Raw genomic sequence first — 17,349 nt, forward strand, 5'->3', positions numbered from 1 at the left:
TCCAATAATGAATAAACACAAAAGACCTCACCGAAAAAGCGGGAGTGTAACAAACAAAGCGATCAAATGCACACAAGAGTGAATGACGAGCAAACAGCTGGCGAGGAGGACCGCGGCACGAATGCTGTCAAATGCGACCTCAGCTGTCAGTTGACAGCGTCTGGTTTTTCAAGCTTGGTGCCCTTTTTTGTGGCCAATCAGCGGCGTCGACGTCATCTGTCCACCCGGCGTCGATCAGCTCACGTCACGTTAGGAGGGGAGGCAGCCAGCTGATGGAGGCGACGATCAGCTGACTGAAAGAGTCACAAAAAGCAATAATTAAACGGCCAGGGCCATCACATTCAATTACATGCGATAACATTTTTCTGTTGTCATTCTTAGGTTGAGGCAGCAAAGTGAGAAAAATTGGTAAAAAGTAACTGATAAATTACTTTTAAAGTAACTTGAGTTACTTTGATAATAAAGTCATCAGTAATGTAAGTATTTATTTTTTTGAGGTGTAATCAGTTATCAGTAATAAAATTACCTTTTCAAGTAATCTGTGACAACACTGGTAGGTATATATGTGTCGAAAATTAGCTAAGATAAATAATTGTCATAGGTGACCATTGAAATACTGTGGAGTCCACCTGTATTTACCAGTCTTGTGTGCAAGAGCTATTGTTTTTCTAAATGTGCAAGGGTTGCTGGAGCCTATCCCAGCTAACTATAGGCAGGAAGCAGGGCACACCATGAACTGGTTTCGAACCAATCGTAGAGCACATATAACATATATATACATAACACATACACACACACATTATATATATATATACATATATACTAGGGCTGTCAAACGATTAAAATTTTTAATCGAGTTAATTACAGCTTAAAAATTAATTAATCGCAATTCAAACCATCTCTAAAATATGCCATATTTTTCTGTAAATTATTGCTGGAATGGAAAGATAAGACACAAGACGGATATATACATACAACATACTGTACATAAGTGCTGTATTTGTTTAACATTCTTTCTGTTTAAGTGATCCACAGATAGTAAGACTTGTAGTTCATAAAAGATAAATGTTATAGTTACAAGTTATAATAATTTTATATTAAAACCCCTCTTCATATTTTCGTTTTAATAAAATTTGAGTTAATATAATAATAATAAGAATAAAAATAACAATAATAAGAATTGAGTGACCAAACTCTGAGTAATGCCAGTTCACTTTGCATTGTTGTTTAGCTGTGTGAGAATAGGGCCTCATTACTACAGACTGAAGTGCTTTTCTTTTTGTGAAAATTATTTTTTTTTGAGAGATAGCAATATTATTTTTGTTGTACTTTCACTAAATGATACTTCTGTTTGTTGTGAAGGAGTTGCAGAAGCTCATGCCAATAGACGACGCAGCCCAAAGAATGCCTGTGTCCACTCGCCTTTATAACAGATATATCTCTGTGCATATCTTACCCAAAATACAACAAGAGACACATAATTGCCACTAAAAGAAAGCAAACTTACTGAAATATGTGTGGAGCACAAAGCAACAGCGTAAACGTCTCACAACTACTAATTTTCCACTATTAGAAGGAATAACATTAGTATGGAACGGCGCTGCGCTGCCCCCAAGCGGCCGGTGGCATTCTCTTCACTCTTAATGTCCATAAACGGCGTCATTGAAATCTGTTTGAGGCAATGCAAGAGTGGCTCATTCAGTGCATGCGTTAATTGCGTCAAATATTTTAACGTGATTAATTTAAAAAATTAATTAACGCCCGTTAACGCATTAATTTTGACAAAAAGCAGTTTCTGCTCTTGCACCCCTCTTTAAAAGAAACTGCTGTATTTTAAGCCAAAACAACTGTTGTGTTTGATAGAACAATATGTCTATATGCTGCCATAGCAGATTCATGGCGCATTAAGCCCTCGAACTATTTTTAATCTGCCCGTTTTACCCTGGAAACCCCTGTTTACAGACGTCGCGCAACCGCTTTTGTTAATTATATTTATTATTAAAAATGTCTGTCGTTTTTAGCTTAGAATCATTAATTGATGTCTTTTTTTTTTTTTGTTAAAAAAAAAAAACGACTTTAAAAAATTATTCACTCACATATTTTAAACTTTTAAACAAATTATGTCATAATGAAAAAAAAATGGCGTCACAGATATCTACCTCACAACTATCGCTTAATTGTATTTTTTTGTTACTGTCGCATGTTCTCCGATATGTTAGATGATAAATAATTGATCCAAACAAAAAAAAAAAAAAAAAACGCTAAAAAGGGTAACTATATGAAAAAGAAAATCTCGACCACTCCTTAATGTCTGCGATTTCTGCATCTTGACCCTTGTTATTATTATTATTATTGTTATTATTAACATGTTTCACCCATAAAAGCCCCAAAAAATCCAGCTGTGGCCATTCACAGCTGTGTCTTGACACTCGGTGATACATGCTACATGGAGTTTATGGATCGAAACAAAGTAAGTACGCGATAATATCTTGTTAAAGTCCTGGCGTCTGTAATTCTGTTCTCGCATCTTCTCACCTCCAGATAGGGTTTTGCTGTTTAAAAAATATTTTTCTTAAAAAAAAAGCCCTCCTGCTCAAAATTTTTCTTCCCCCCAGAAAATTGAGATTTTAAGCTTTCCAATGATGACATGCATATTGCACAATTTTGAAAGTTGGCTAAATTGGGGGTCTCAGAGTGAAACTTCAAGTCACCTAAGTGTTTTCCGCCATATGTACAGTATATATATGTACAGTATATATATATATAACATATAACAACCTTTCACAATCACACCTATGGAGAATTTACAGAGTCCAATCAGCCCTCCATGCATGTTTTTGTGATGTGGGAGGAAGCCAGAGTACTTTGAGAAAACCCATGGAGAACATGCAAACTCCACAGAGCCTGGGAATGAACCTTTAATCTTCAGACTATGAGGCAGATGTTCCAACCACTCAAACAAACTACTGGCCGAAACACTAATAGTAAAATTTAATTGTATTTGTTATTAAATACAGCCAAGAAACATAGAAACTGGATAAACTGAATAGCCAAGGGCAAAGTAATTACTACAGTTCATAGAATTGACAATACAAGCGATTACAAAACTGATCCCCCTGGCAGGTCTGTGAATTCCTTAAAATCTAACAAGTAGGAACTAACTTTAGAGAAAACAAAGCAGTTTTGAATGAAATGAAAAACGTATGACTTCAGTTTCTAGCTGTCCATCAAATGTAAGGCAGCTCTCAACTTGCTAAATGACTCGACTCGACTGGTGACAATGCAGCAAATCCAGGAACAACTGCACTCAGACATGTAGAGGCCCATTTGTCATGAGGGGCTTCAGGAAACTGAAGAGATAAAATCTTGAAAGAAAATAACCTCAGAGAATGTATAGCATTGTTCTTGCATACTAAGCAGTGTGTTTCAGACACTCCAATTGCTTTTCTGTCATTACCAGTGTTGTTAATCTTACTGAAAAAAAGTAATTAATTATAGTTACAAATTACTTCTCCCAAAAAGTAATTGCGTTAGTAACTCAATTACCTGAATGTAAGAGTAATTAGTTACTTGGCAAAGTAATTGGTGATAATTACTTTTTTTTTTCCCTAAAAAAAAAAAAAAAACAACAACAACAACAATAACAACAACAAAAATAAATAAAACTTTGGCCACACTATGTGAAGTTTTTTGTGGAGATTTTTGGTACAATTGGCCCGAGCCCAATTCTTTACCCTAATTTACCCTTTACCCTGAATCAACTGTTAAAAGTTGTTAAAATTGCTCCCATTATTGCATTAGTTCCCTTCTCTCTACTTTCGACATATGAAAGTTTTAAAACTGTTTCATCATTTAAAGATAGATTCAAGTCACGATTTTGCCGATTTAGAAGTATTTTAGATAAAAAGTTACTTAAGTTCGCTAGGAAGGTTCTCTACAACAGAGCCGTCCTAAAAAGCCTACTGCTTTAAGATGGCGGCTGTCTACTACGCATTTAGTGCCATGTCTGCCATTTTGCATCTAGTTATATCTATATACCGTACATGCAACAGACCCTACTCACCTACGTCACAAAATGGGCGTGTCGCTGTTTCCGGCCGCCATATTGTACCTCTTTTTCAGACCTATTCTCATTGTTTTCAATTAGTCGAGCAAGTTATAGAGCAATTCATGGAAGCCCCGGTGTTATCTGACGCTGTAAACTCATTGGATCCGTTGCATAAAAGGCGTTACGTGGAAAAGCTTCAGTTTATCCATTCGCCAGATCCATATTTGATGCCTAAATCGATGTTTTTCGACCCGCTGGCTTCGCCTGACATCTGATATCCTGATATTTACAACTATCTTGTCCACACAAAATCAGCCTATTCTCACGAAAGTTTGAAAAACTTTAAGAGCTTGGAGGCTTATAAATGCTACGTTGCTGGTTGGGTGAAACAGGTCCTCGTACACGAAAATTCGGCAGGAATCTTGTGCTCGGAAGGTGAGTTACGAAATTTTCAATTCAAAATCTTTTGTTCTTGCTAACATCCACTGTCAAGTCTAATGTATTTCATGTCATTTGTCAATGGAGCTAGGGCTTTTAATGTTTATATGGTTTAGCGATAGCACTCTGACTACATACATACGTGTATGTTGTCGGCGATTAGCCTAGCAATGATCTTAATTGTGGTTGTCAGCCCAAAACCCTCTAAATATATATTAAATGCATCTTACCAGATATAAAATGACTACTACATAATCTGCGGTAGTCGTTTGGAGCCCAGTTTTCTCGTCGAATTGCAGCAGTCAATGTCGGTCTCCTCTTCGGGTCTCTCGGAATACGGTAAAAATTCAAGTCTCTCCGTCTATCTTCTCTGTTTTTGCAACTGACCGCCACACACGACTTCACCGTTTTGATCCGTTTTGATTATTAATGTTAACGAGCAGAAAAACACGCCATAATAGGAGGAATTTACGAAGCGCTAATGCATTAACATGACTAGTATCCGGACATCATGGCGCGGGGGCGTGGCTGTGACGTCACGTGAGTAGGGTCTATATCTACTATGTCTACCATATCTACCATAACATGCTGGCGTAGTTTGTCAGCTATCGGCTACAACATGTATTATTGGAGCTACCTAGCATCGCGTTTGCTCGGCGTTACAACTTTCTTGCCTCCTCCCCGCTCCTGCTCTGCTCTGTCGTCTCGGTGAGTCCGTCTCCCTCAGACTTTTCGACCAATATAGTAACGCATAGTAACGCATGCCTTTCCGTCCTCAGTAACGGTAACGGCATTGCCAAGATGAGAAAAGTAATTAATTAGATTACCCAGTACTGAAAAAAATAACGCCGTTAGTAACGCCGTTATATTGTAACGCCGTTATTAACAACACTGGTCATTACATTTCAATTATTTATTTTTTTATTTCAGTGTGTTCGGAGTAAAAACAGGCCAGATCTTTGAAAGTAAAAACAATAAGAATATAGATTTCAACTCTTCAATATACTGTATTACATTTGCAATAAAGAAGTTTCTTGAGTGAAACATGGGCGGCGCCATCTTGGAAAATGTCTGTGCCGAACTTCCGGTTTAGAAATAGCAACATGAATTGCAGTTTAAGTAAGCAGTGTGTTGACTAAGTTAAAACTGCTAAATCAAACCACGACGTCGCTGAAGCTCCAAGACTTTCTGCGTTGTGCGTTTGTTCTTATCATTTCATTGATCGTTCGTGGACAAAATTCTAACAAGCTTCAAAGCGCAAGTGTGAATCTATCTCGCCATACGCCTTAAATCGAAACCAGCTGCAGATAAGAAGGATATACCTAAAGGATTGTACGATTGTTCTTATCACTTCGTTGATTATTCGTGGACAAAATTATAACAACTTGTCAGCTTGTGTTGACGTGAGGTGTAAACACGCCTGCCACTTGAGTGACCAAAATGAGGTGAAATTACAAATAATATTACGTTTGCCGAATGCAGAAGGGGCTTACATGGATTTGGTTGTTACAAGGAAATACTACAAGGTATGTACTTATGAACAAAAATAATATGTCATTCTTTTTATTGCAAATATTGCTTGCAATAAAACATTTGGACAACATGATTCCATTTGTTGTTTTATTTAAAACGATTGGTGCATGTGCAAAACAGGCCAATAAATTACAGTTGATAAAATTATTATAAAAATATTAAGGTTGAGCATATGAGGAATGTGTTATCAGGCAGCAGAACTTAAGGGAGCCTCACCAAACTTTCACCTGGTTTTACGGAGACCATCAGCGGCCTCCAGACTGGCTTTCTCCCACTGTCCTCGGTAATTTCAGCTCCCTCCAGACGGTCTTTCACCCGCTATCCACGGTTATTTCAGCTCCGATAATGTACCTTAAAGTTGGTGCAGTTAAAAACCTCGTAGTTGGATCTCGGGATCGAGCTGACGGTCCCAGGCTCTCGGCAGCCCCCGGGTAGAGCGCACGTAGTCTCCATATATGTCAATCAAAGTACAGTAAGTGTTGTATTGAGGCACATCAACCTGTCTTCCCTTGCCTAACAACATTTTCCACCTGTAAACAAATGAACAAAAAACTTGTAACGCTTGCATTTATGCGTTGACATAATTGTGCCATCTACGCGTACTGATTAGCAACAGGCTAGCAGCCACATCAGCACAGTAGTTATAGTAAATAATATTAAAGATCATCATAATTAAAATCATCATCGTAATAACAATTCAAAGCCATCAAGTCGTTTCATGCGCAATATTTTGCTTTTGTACTTTTTGAGCACCAGACACATGAAAATGCAAGGACAGGAAGAACATACCTTCCGTAACACAGCGACAACATGGCTGCAAACATGGTCTTTGTTGGCACGAGTTTGATTCCATATCTGCCTTCATGAACATGTTGTCCTCCCCTGTCGTGATGATGACAGATGGATGCGGTATTTCCAAATTGTCTTTTTTAAGGGATTTTGATGAGTAATATTACTCCAGCTCCACTGTTGTTTTGGATGGAAAAATTCTAAAACAGAAGTTGTGAGCAGAAACTAAAAATGTCACCGATTCGAAATCAGAAATGCAACCATTACCTGCTAAAATAATACAAGACTACAAACTATTCTCAATTATTTTATACAATGTCAGAATATGTGATAACATACCTGTTATTTTGTTTTGCATACATTTTCAAGAATGGCCATATTGTTTGTATATGAAGTTGAATAACCCAAACGCTGGCTGGCAATGATGGGATTTAATTTGATCACGTGAAGTCTTTGTTGACAAGGAAAAGATCAATTAAATTTAGTTGAAGGCAACAAATATCTTTTAAGTAAGACCTATGGAAAAAGGACATCCATTTTTGAGTTTGGATGTATTGTCAAGACTACATTTCAGTTCTTCACTTTGTCTCTTTGAAAAGCTATAACTATCCTTAATGTAAATGACAGGGTAGCTTGAGAAATGATGTCTTAGAGGGACATATAAGAAAGATGGTCTTTGCAAGGCAGGTGAAAATGTTTTGCATTAAGTACTGTCAAGGGATAAATTGATAAGAGGTCATTGTGCTCTGAGCAAAACAGCTCAACACTGATAGAATACATTGAAACTACAGTACACTCTAAGATGTAAAAGGATGGCCTTAAAATAATTTGGAAAGAAATTGCCCTAAAAAAAACTATTTAAAAAGTAACTAAATAAAATTGCTCTTAAAAAACAATAATTAAATCATAAGACTATATTTACTTCATACTGTATTTAATTGTTCAGTGAACTTGAAAACTTGTGAGTACTGCCACTTAAGAATGTCAAAATACCAACTAAGCCCCTCAATGTAAATTTATAACGTCTTAATCGGTTTATTTTTCATAAATCTAGTCTAATAATTTTCTCCATCTTGTTTTGAGTATTAAAGACTAGTAAACATACTAATGCGTCAAATTATCCCACTTACTTGAAGTAAATATTACTATTTATTCTTATTAAGCCCATACATCTAAAAATGTTTTCAAATGTTTTAAACAATATCTATTCTTGAAGTTTTTTTTTAAGATTAAACATAGTAATTTATTGCTTGAAATAACTGTTAAGTTTATTTTAAGCTAGCTGTTTTTCTTATTTCAAGAATTCTAATTGAGTAAAATTTATTTGAAGCACTGGCTGATAAGTTCACTTATTTCTAGTAGATTTACACTGAAAACAAAGGAATTTGACTTCTTGCAGTGCAAAAAATGTGACTTAAATAAACAGCACTTGTTACTTGCTCGAATAAAGCAGTGGTTCAGGGAGTAAGCCTCGGGGGTTCGGTGAAGGTTAAGAAACGCAGAGCCCTATTTTGTACGCGGACTAAATCTAAGCAAAGTGGCGCTTCAGACCAGATTTTGGCATAGGCAGAGTTTGATTATTAGGGCAGAGGGGGCACAACATGTGTTAGCAATAAAATTAACCTACAAGAATATTTATATTAATAAATTGAAAATGAGCGTTCTTGTTTCCCATCATTCTTGAGGGGAATTCTAAATTAGGCTGCTTAGGACAGTCATACTTTTCACCAAGATCGTCATCCATTGAATATGTTACGCCCAACAGTGTCGTGCCAATGTACTGTAGTTACCCCTCAAAAATTGTATCCCCTGGGCGGAGCCACTGCGCTGCACAGATTAGCTTGATTTCCGTGTTTTGGTGATGTTGTTATCTACAAGGTTTCAAAACATGGCCCATCCATCAAAAAACTAACTTTTTTTTTTTCTGTCGTATAACGTAACATACGTGCTGAACGTAAAAAAAAAAAAAAAGAGGCAATGTTTTACTGTTTTACTCGTAGGATGACCTATAACAGTTATTACTGTAATTCAAGTCCTGTACGGAGTTTCTCTGGTTTTATAAACGTCGATGTCCAAGATATATACAGTGGGGAGAACAAGTATTTGATACACTGCCAATGGGTTCCCATTGGCAGTGTATCAAATACTTGTTCTCCCCACTGTACATGTGGTTCTTTTCTGGCTTATATTAACTGTTTAAGTCAACAAAAACTCATAAATAATGTGTGTGTGTGCGCTCCCGCCACCAGGGGATACAATTTTTGAAGGGGGTAACTACATTGGCAAGACACCGGTGGTGGTTCTGTTGTACAATTAGCGTCTTCAGTGGGGCAAATTAAAACTCCACTCACCATTTTGGCAGAGCTCTCGGGCTTTCCTGGTCCACATTTTCAATCCTTGGTTCTTCCTCAGTAGTTGTCGCTTTTGAAAGCTTAGGTTTGAAAAAACCTTGGCTGGTTTTGGCTAAGCAAAGCAAATGACCATCTAAAGGTGCTAGTCACATTATCTGCTCAAAAAATAATTTTGACCTATTATGAAAATATATTTTTTTGTTCATTTCATTCATTTTTGTTGTTTGTTTTATTGTTTTATTGTTATTTACTTTCATAGACAATATTTTACCGGAAAACTCCTCATTTTAAGCTAATATATAGGAAAGTCAATTACATGCAATGACACTTTTTGACCATTAGGGGCGAGAAGGGTTCTGGCCTCCAAAAGACCCCCCTTAAATTCTGCGTAAGGGTTTTGGACTTGTTTGCCCTCAATGGTATGAGGAAGTATAACAGACCTACAGACAGTGTGAAATGCATATTTGAAAATAGCGTCATTTTATGTAATGAAAATAGTATGTGATCCATGGATGCGACAATAAAATAAGAATGTAGACATGAAAATAAAAAAAGGAACAGTTAGTGCAAAATGAAATGTTTAATTTCATTTTTTATCAACGTGAAAATCAACAGCAAAAGGCAAAATTATTTGTAGTAAATTTGAAATCTGAAAGAAATGTGAACAGGAATTCACTTAGATGTCAGCTTGCTATGTTTTGAATTCATAACAAATGGCTTTATTATGAATTCTGAAGGGTTCGGTGAATGAACCTGTAAAACCTGTGGGGTTCGGTACCTTTAGCAAGGTTAAGAACCACTATACTAAAGGGAACCGATTGCTTAGCACAACAAAGAATTGTTAGTACACAAGGACCAATCTTTTATTTTTTCTGGAACAAATGAAATACAAAATAATTTAAATTGTGGACAAAATGTTCTCCATAATGCCTCTTATATATTTAAAATATATATATATATATATATATATATATATATATATATATATATATATATATATATATATATATATATATATATATATATATATATATAAATTATAAATTAGCCAGAGAATACTTTCACACATGAAAAACATACCAGCGCCATCCATAGCAATCGTCCCCTCGAGAATGATACAAATGCTGGTTGCTTAAGGTGTAGAACAGCTAGCTAGACCTTGCTGCAGACTGACATCTGGTATAATAGTCGATACCCCACACAGAAACTTGGGTGTAATGTGCAAACACATCGCAATTCTATGGATATTGAAAAATTTGAAAAAAAAAAAAATTGACAGATACCTCGGTTTCCATGTCATATGCACAGTCTCTATTATTAAGTACAAGTGTAAGTCATGAGTCATTGTCACCTCATTCATTTCTCCTCGCAAGCTTCATTAGAAGTTTGTTCTGAACCAATTTAATTGGTTCTTTAGTCATACTGATTGAGTTCAATCAACAGATTGTAAAGTGTATCTGTGTCTATTGAAGCCCACCCAAGAAAAGTGAATTATAATTAATCTTTGAGCGAATAGTACATACTGTCCTTCTGCCTTACAATTGGAAGGTTCAAGGTTGTGAATCTCTATTCAGGTCTTTCTGTCTGGAGTTTGTATTCTCCTTTTCCTGTGTCTGGGTGCTCCTGCTTCTCTCACAGTCCTTCACAATGCATGATAATTGCAGATTTAAAATTGCTTACTAGTGTAAATATACACTATGTGTGAATAGTTGTCTGTATTTTTGACTGACTGATGATCTTCTAACTAAATTTGAGTTTGTGCAGAAATATCCACGACCGGAATTTAGTTTACATTCTCCATCTTCGTTATGGATTTATCAAGTTGTTCCCATGTTTTGATTGAGAAGCCATTCATATCATACAGCCAAAACACAACTTAGCTGAGTAGGTTTATTTCTGATGAGTCCACAGTTTTACAGTTAACGTAAAACACTGTAAGTTATCCTTTGTTCCACATAATTTTTAAATTGGTTCTGAGGTGAGTCAAGGCAATCGTCAATGCAATTGCCGATGCAATCCATACAAAATTTTCCAACCATACCGTTTTCTTGCTACAGTCAGTCAAAGAGGCAAGGTTTAGTCGAGCTGCGGGCGTTGTCAGTGAAGTGGTTCATTTACTGAGTTTCATGCAGCTGACGTGGAATGAACCCAGTACCATTTGCTCTATGATCGGCTGACGATCTGTCTTTGATTATCCTGAATAGGGTAATTGGTCTAAGATGGATGCTTGACTGAGTCCCAATTGATACTATGTGGTTCAAATCACCTCAATTATATGTTTTTTTTCTGTAATGTAGCTTGGTAAGGAGATGTATCATAGCAGCCAAAACCTACAGATCTGAATAAGGACTATGTGTGGCTAATCTCTTCTTCCTTCTTGTCACCAGTCTCATTGCAAAAGACTTTTGAATTGCCGATGGTTGCCTGGGTCAGTGAAGTCTCTCTTCTGGCATACACTCATAAAGTTATTTCGCTGTGTTTCGTGCATATGTGCGTTATCATTCTGGTGTTTTGAAAATTTAAGCGCACATGAATTATATATTCCTGGTTTACGTCACTTCTCTATGAGGTCACAAAATTTTTGGGCAGTGCTCCTTGTGGGTACAATGGGTAGCGGCAATTTGGATAGCATTTTAGCATTGTCCAATGTAGTATGTGATGTATGCTTTATTTCTGTCACAAATTAAATTCTAAGTTTTGTACTTATTGCTTTGCATGTTTAAAGAACCCACAGCAGATTTGTGGGCTTAACACCAACCACAGAAGTGCACTAGGCCAATTTGGCTGTTACAGTCTGTTCCGTCAAATTTAATGACATCACTGTTTTGTCAGTTTTTAATGTGTATGTGTGTGTAATGAGTACAAGTTCCATGGTGCTCCTTGGTGCGTGGTCAGCTGCTGGCTTACTCGGGTTGCATGATTGATGGTTTGCAGAGCAGTTGGGAGAGGTTTCCACAGCTGCAGTGCACAGTGCCTCAGTACTGCCAAGGCAGACATTTGATTTTACTCCATAAAAGGGAGAAATGAGGTAGTATGCTTCTGTAATGTCACGCAATATAGTGCCTATATGTTGAGATGAATGTACTCATTATAGAAAATGTCGCACATTGATGCACACCTACTGTACACGTACTGTATATGAAGAGCTCTTGTCCAAAATGCTATAGATTTGGATTAATTGGAGGGGAAAAAAATACATTTAGCAGAACCTGCACCATCAGAAGTCATTCCATCTTGTTAAAATACTCCATTTGCTCTTTCAGGAAAAAGATTATATACATATATATTAATATGCACAAATGCCACTTTTTTTTTGGCGGGGGGGTTACCAAAATATGTTCACTCTGTGTTTAGCAATATACTATTATTACTATTATACTATAATATTATATTATTGTTTTTTTTTTATTAGGGAAATGTGAATTTTTTTTTTTTTTCGAATATACGATTCTGTCAGATAATGCTCAATTTCTCTCAGAAATGACTGCAATTACAAATGCTTTGGTAGTAATATCGCTATTTATTTTGCTTGCAATGAAAAAAAAAAACACAAAAGAGAATGAAAAACAAATTAAATCATTATCATTTTACACAAAACTCCAAAAATGGGCCCGACAAAAGTATTGGCACCCTCAGCCTAATACTTGGTAGCAAAACCTTTAGACAAAATAATTGAGAACAACCGCTTCCGGTATTCATCAATGAGTTTCTGAATATTCTCTGCTGGAATTTTAGACCATTCTTCTTTGGCCAACTGCTCCACGTCTCTGAGATTTAAAGGGTGCCTTCTCCAAACTGCCATTTTCAGATCTCTCCACAGGTGTTCTATGGGATTCAGGTTTGGACTCATTGCTGACCACGATAAATGTCTCCAGTGCTTTCATTTTATATTTTATTCATTTTATTCATCATTTTATAGTGCTTTTTGAAGTGTGTTTTGGGTCATTGTCTTTCTGAAAGACACATGATTTCTGAGGGAGACCCAGTTTTCGCTCACTGCGACCTATATTATGCTGCATAATTTGTTGGTAGTCTTCAGACTTCATAATGCCATGCACACGGTCAAGCAGTCCAGTGCCAGAGGCAGTAAAGCAACCCCAAAACATTGGGGAACCTCCGCCATGTTTGACTGTGGGGACCGTGTTCTTTTCTTCGAAGGCCTTGTTTTTTTTTCCCTGTAAACTTTATGTTGATGCCTTTTCCCAAAAAGCTCTACTTTTGTCTCATCTGACCAGAGAACATTCTTCCAAAACATGTTTGGCTTTCTCAGGTAAGTTTTGGCAAACTCCAGCCTTGCTTTTTTATGTCTCTGGGTCAGAAGTAAGGTCTTCCTGGGTATCCTACCATAGAGTCCCTTTTCATTCAGAGGCCGACGAATAGTACGGATTGACACTGTTGTACCCTCGGACTGCGGGACTTCAACTTGTTTGGATGTTAGTCGAAGTTCTTTATTCCCATCCGCACAATCTTTCGTTGAAATCTCTCATCAATTTTTCTTTTCTGTCCATATCTAGGGGGGTTAGCCACAGTGCCATGGGCTTTACACTTATTTATGACACTGCGCACGGTAGACACAGGATCATTCAGGTCTTTGGAGTTGGACTTTTAGCCTTGAGGGTCATCAGCTCGCTCGTGTCCGACAACACTGCATTGAGTGGCGACAGATAGTTCGACCCCTTGATGATCTCAACTGGTACTTTCAAACTGGCTGTCTCAATTTTGTGTCAATCCCAATCGGGGCTGAACTTCAGAATGTTTAAATCAAGCAAATGAGAAAAGAAGCACATTTTCACCAAAATTTAAATTTGTATAAGATGTGAACAGCTTGAGACTAATGATTTCAAAAGTTGCAAATCATCATGGGTGTTTTGGATGATTTTTTTTTTTTTTTTTTTTTTAATAGTGAAACAGAACAACATAAGTTCAATTTTAAGGTACTTCACTTGGCGCACATGAAGATGCACAAACCTACCATAGATGAAAACTGAGGGAACCTCACATCCATCACATCATTTATTCATTCAAACTACATCATCTGCCACACATCAAAACACAGCATGATCCCTAAAACTGTCAAAAATAAATTCAAATTTAAAAAAAAAAAAAAAAAAAAATTGGCTTAAACATTCAGTACGTCACCATGTGAGATTGCTTGGAATACTGCTTAAAAACCAAATGACTGGAAACGGAATTGACAGATATCACACTTATTTAATAACTGTAATTCAAAACCTAGCTCTATACATACCTAAATACAGTACATAAATAATGTTTTATGATTATAAAAGTCTTTTGTATTGGATCTAAATAGATTTTGCGAGGGAATGGTTGCGGCGGCGATTGGGAGTTGCAAGATATATATCAGCCAAGGATTTAACTGAGTACTGAGTTATAGGGTCTTTTCCAAGACGCTCCTAATATACTGTGTACTAATCCTGCCAGCTCAGTGAGTCAGTGGAACAGTTATTGCATAAGTATGGCTTTGAAAGTCAAACCATATATATGACATGACTTTAGTAAATCAGATTAGGATTTCATATCCAGTATGTGGAGGTTCTAAAGTGTCCTTATCATTATTATGTGCAAAGCGGCCTTAACTTTGAGCGGTTCTCACCACATTGAATAAATCCTTTCTCTGTTGTTATATAAAACATTTCTCCGTAATGCACTTACTTCTAGATACATGCATAAGGCATACAGACAGGCATTATTGTTAAATCAGAAGATGATAATTCACAAGTTATGAACCTTTCATATCTTCAAACGAAGAATGCTAGGTGGCAAGAAGTAGATGAGTAATGTGATTTACATACAGGGTGTTCCAAAATGTTTGACTCATTCTAAATGCCCATATCTCAGAAACTACTCGATGGATCTTAATGAAACTAAATACACTTTATGTTGAAGGTCAGAAGTTTTATTGATTAAATTTACAAAGAAAAGTACAAATATGTGTTGGTTCTATGACAGATTTTCATAAATGTTCAATATGAGCGCCGCCTGTGACTGCACACATCGAATCGGTATTTGAGCTCGTGCCAAACTCGCTGAAAGTTATTGAAATTTCCAATCCTAAGTCCAAATTTGTTTTGTAGTTGGTGCCTTCTTTGCAAAATTTATGAAGAAGGCACGCTGCACTGTCTTCGGTGACTGAGTCCAAGCATACTCTAACACGCAAAATTCTTTTGAAGTGAACGACATTTCTTAACCTGAAAAGATAGAAACGCCAAATGTTACACACAAAAACTTGAAACAGTTTTATACAAGCTGTGAAAATTTGAGGTAATTCTAACGAAAATTGTCAAAATTATTGGCCTACGAAATGGGGTCAAACATTTTGGAACACCCTGTACATCTGAAAGGGTAAAAAACAATGTGGCAAATAAGGAAAGTAAGAGATAATCACTTCAATGTGAGATGAGAAGTTGTAAATTAATGAATGAAAGCTGAATATGCAATGGAATATTTTTGCATGTTCCTGCAGGGAACATTGGCTACTGTCATATAGTACATAATGAGATTCCGGGTGTGTTCAGTGTGTTTTGTAACATATCCATGCATCAAACATAATTTGGTCCAACACATCACGAAAGTTAATTGTGAATTTAAAATCCTGTAGGTGTGGCACACACATCTTGTAACATTTTAAATAGTTATTACAATGTTTCATTTAGTCAATATCAAACTCTAGTGCTTGTTTAGCATGCAAGAGACTGAGCAGATGACATGTTGATTGTGGGCTTACCACTAGACCACCATGTCTCATGAATTTAAAAAAACATTCATCATCATTATCATGGTCTACAATATTTCGCTAAGCTCTTAATATTGGCAGTGTTTTAAAATATTTGCCAGAAAAGTCAATGTTTTTTTGTGTGGGTTTTTTTTTTTTTTTTTTTTTTTTTTAAATAAAAACCATATGTACAAGGAGACAACAATACAAGTAGAAACTGAATTGTTTTACTGTTTTCGGTGGGTTAGTTAGCTTGTTAAATGTAACAACAGAAAAATCCCTCACAAGATGAAAAGTATGATGCATAACTTTGTGCCAAAGAAAACGAGAATAATTTATTAATTTTTTGTCCTGAGGCATGTAGACATTCTTCACTGAAAATAACTTGATGTATTGGGTTTGTGTTACAAAAAGGTTCGAGCCGAGCGTAAAATATTTCAAGACTGACAGCAAAAAAAGGTACATATTTTGACAAAGTCAGAGAGAGGAAATCAGGGTCCACTTAAGAGTTAGCTGGAAACTGACACACTACATGCCGAGACATGTTTTGCCCCCACACACAAACCCCCCTTTGTCCTTCATGTTTGTCCACTGTTATGTTGCAAGCCGTTCAGTCATGACAATATGTTCACTTAGTACCGCCTATGTCGAAAATGAAAGAAAAAGTGACAACATTTTCATGATCCATCATGCTGAGAGAGGGCAACAGACTTCAGCGCAGCCCATCCTTCTTCCCGCAGCCCAGCAAAGCAGCCATTGTCACCCCCCCCGGGATCCAGGGGGGTCCCCCGGGCCGCCCGCGCCCCCATCACCCGGCCTTCAGGGATGGGAAGAGGGGACGCACCACCAACACCACCCCCCCACCCCCGTCCGCCCACCTGGCCCACGAGTCACAGCTGCAGCCCCCCAACCGGCATAGTACGCCACGGGACCCCCAACAGCCTACCAAGCCCAGGGCAGGGTCCCCCCGCCAGAGCAGGCGACACCCAGCCAATACACCGGCGTCCAGCCATTGACCCGCGACGGAGCCCAGGGTGGATACCCAGGCAGAGAAGAGACGGGAAGGTGGAAGCCGAGGAGCTGCCACGGGGCGACGTGAGATCGGAGCCCCGATTCCCCCCGCTCCTGCGGCCGGCAGCCCCGGCAGAGGTAAGGCCATGCCCCGGGAGCCATGCCATAGAGAGAAAGTGTGGGACCCACCTACCACCCTATTATTGTGGCTGCCAGGTCCCTGGCTGGCAGCCATTACCCAGCACCATGACGGTATTGTGTGGGGAGGGTAGTGCAATGTATGCATTAAAATAGGAGAGCTCGGCTTGGGGCAGTGGGACCGCTGCATGGAATTTCTGCCCAGGCGCCCGTCCCACCGCCTTTTGCTGGAGCTCCCCCATGGAGTATGATGAGTGTGGTGGGTTAAAAGAGTGCATGAATGGCTGGGCCTGCCGTAAGGAGGTAAC

At 37.7% G+C, this 17,349-nt stretch overlaps 1 protein-coding gene across 1 annotated transcript in view; it reads right to left on the reverse strand.

The window, feature by feature from the left end:
- Positions 1–274: 274 nt before the first annotated feature.
- LOC130917309 (sorting nexin-19-like) overlaps positions 275–17,349 on the reverse strand; it is a 124,639-nt gene continuing 107,564 nt past the window's right edge. The window contains exon 15 of the mRNA XM_057838571.1: positions 275–293. The gene's annotated coding sequence lies outside the window, so the exon portion shown is untranslated. The remainder of the gene's footprint in view (positions 294–17,349) is intronic.

Source organism: Corythoichthys intestinalis, chromosome 6 (genome assembly GCF_030265065.1).
Source record: "Corythoichthys intestinalis isolate RoL2023-P3 chromosome 6, ASM3026506v1, whole genome shotgun sequence".
Classification (NCBI taxonomy): Eukaryota; Metazoa; Chordata; class Actinopteri; order Syngnathiformes; family Syngnathidae; genus Corythoichthys; species Corythoichthys intestinalis.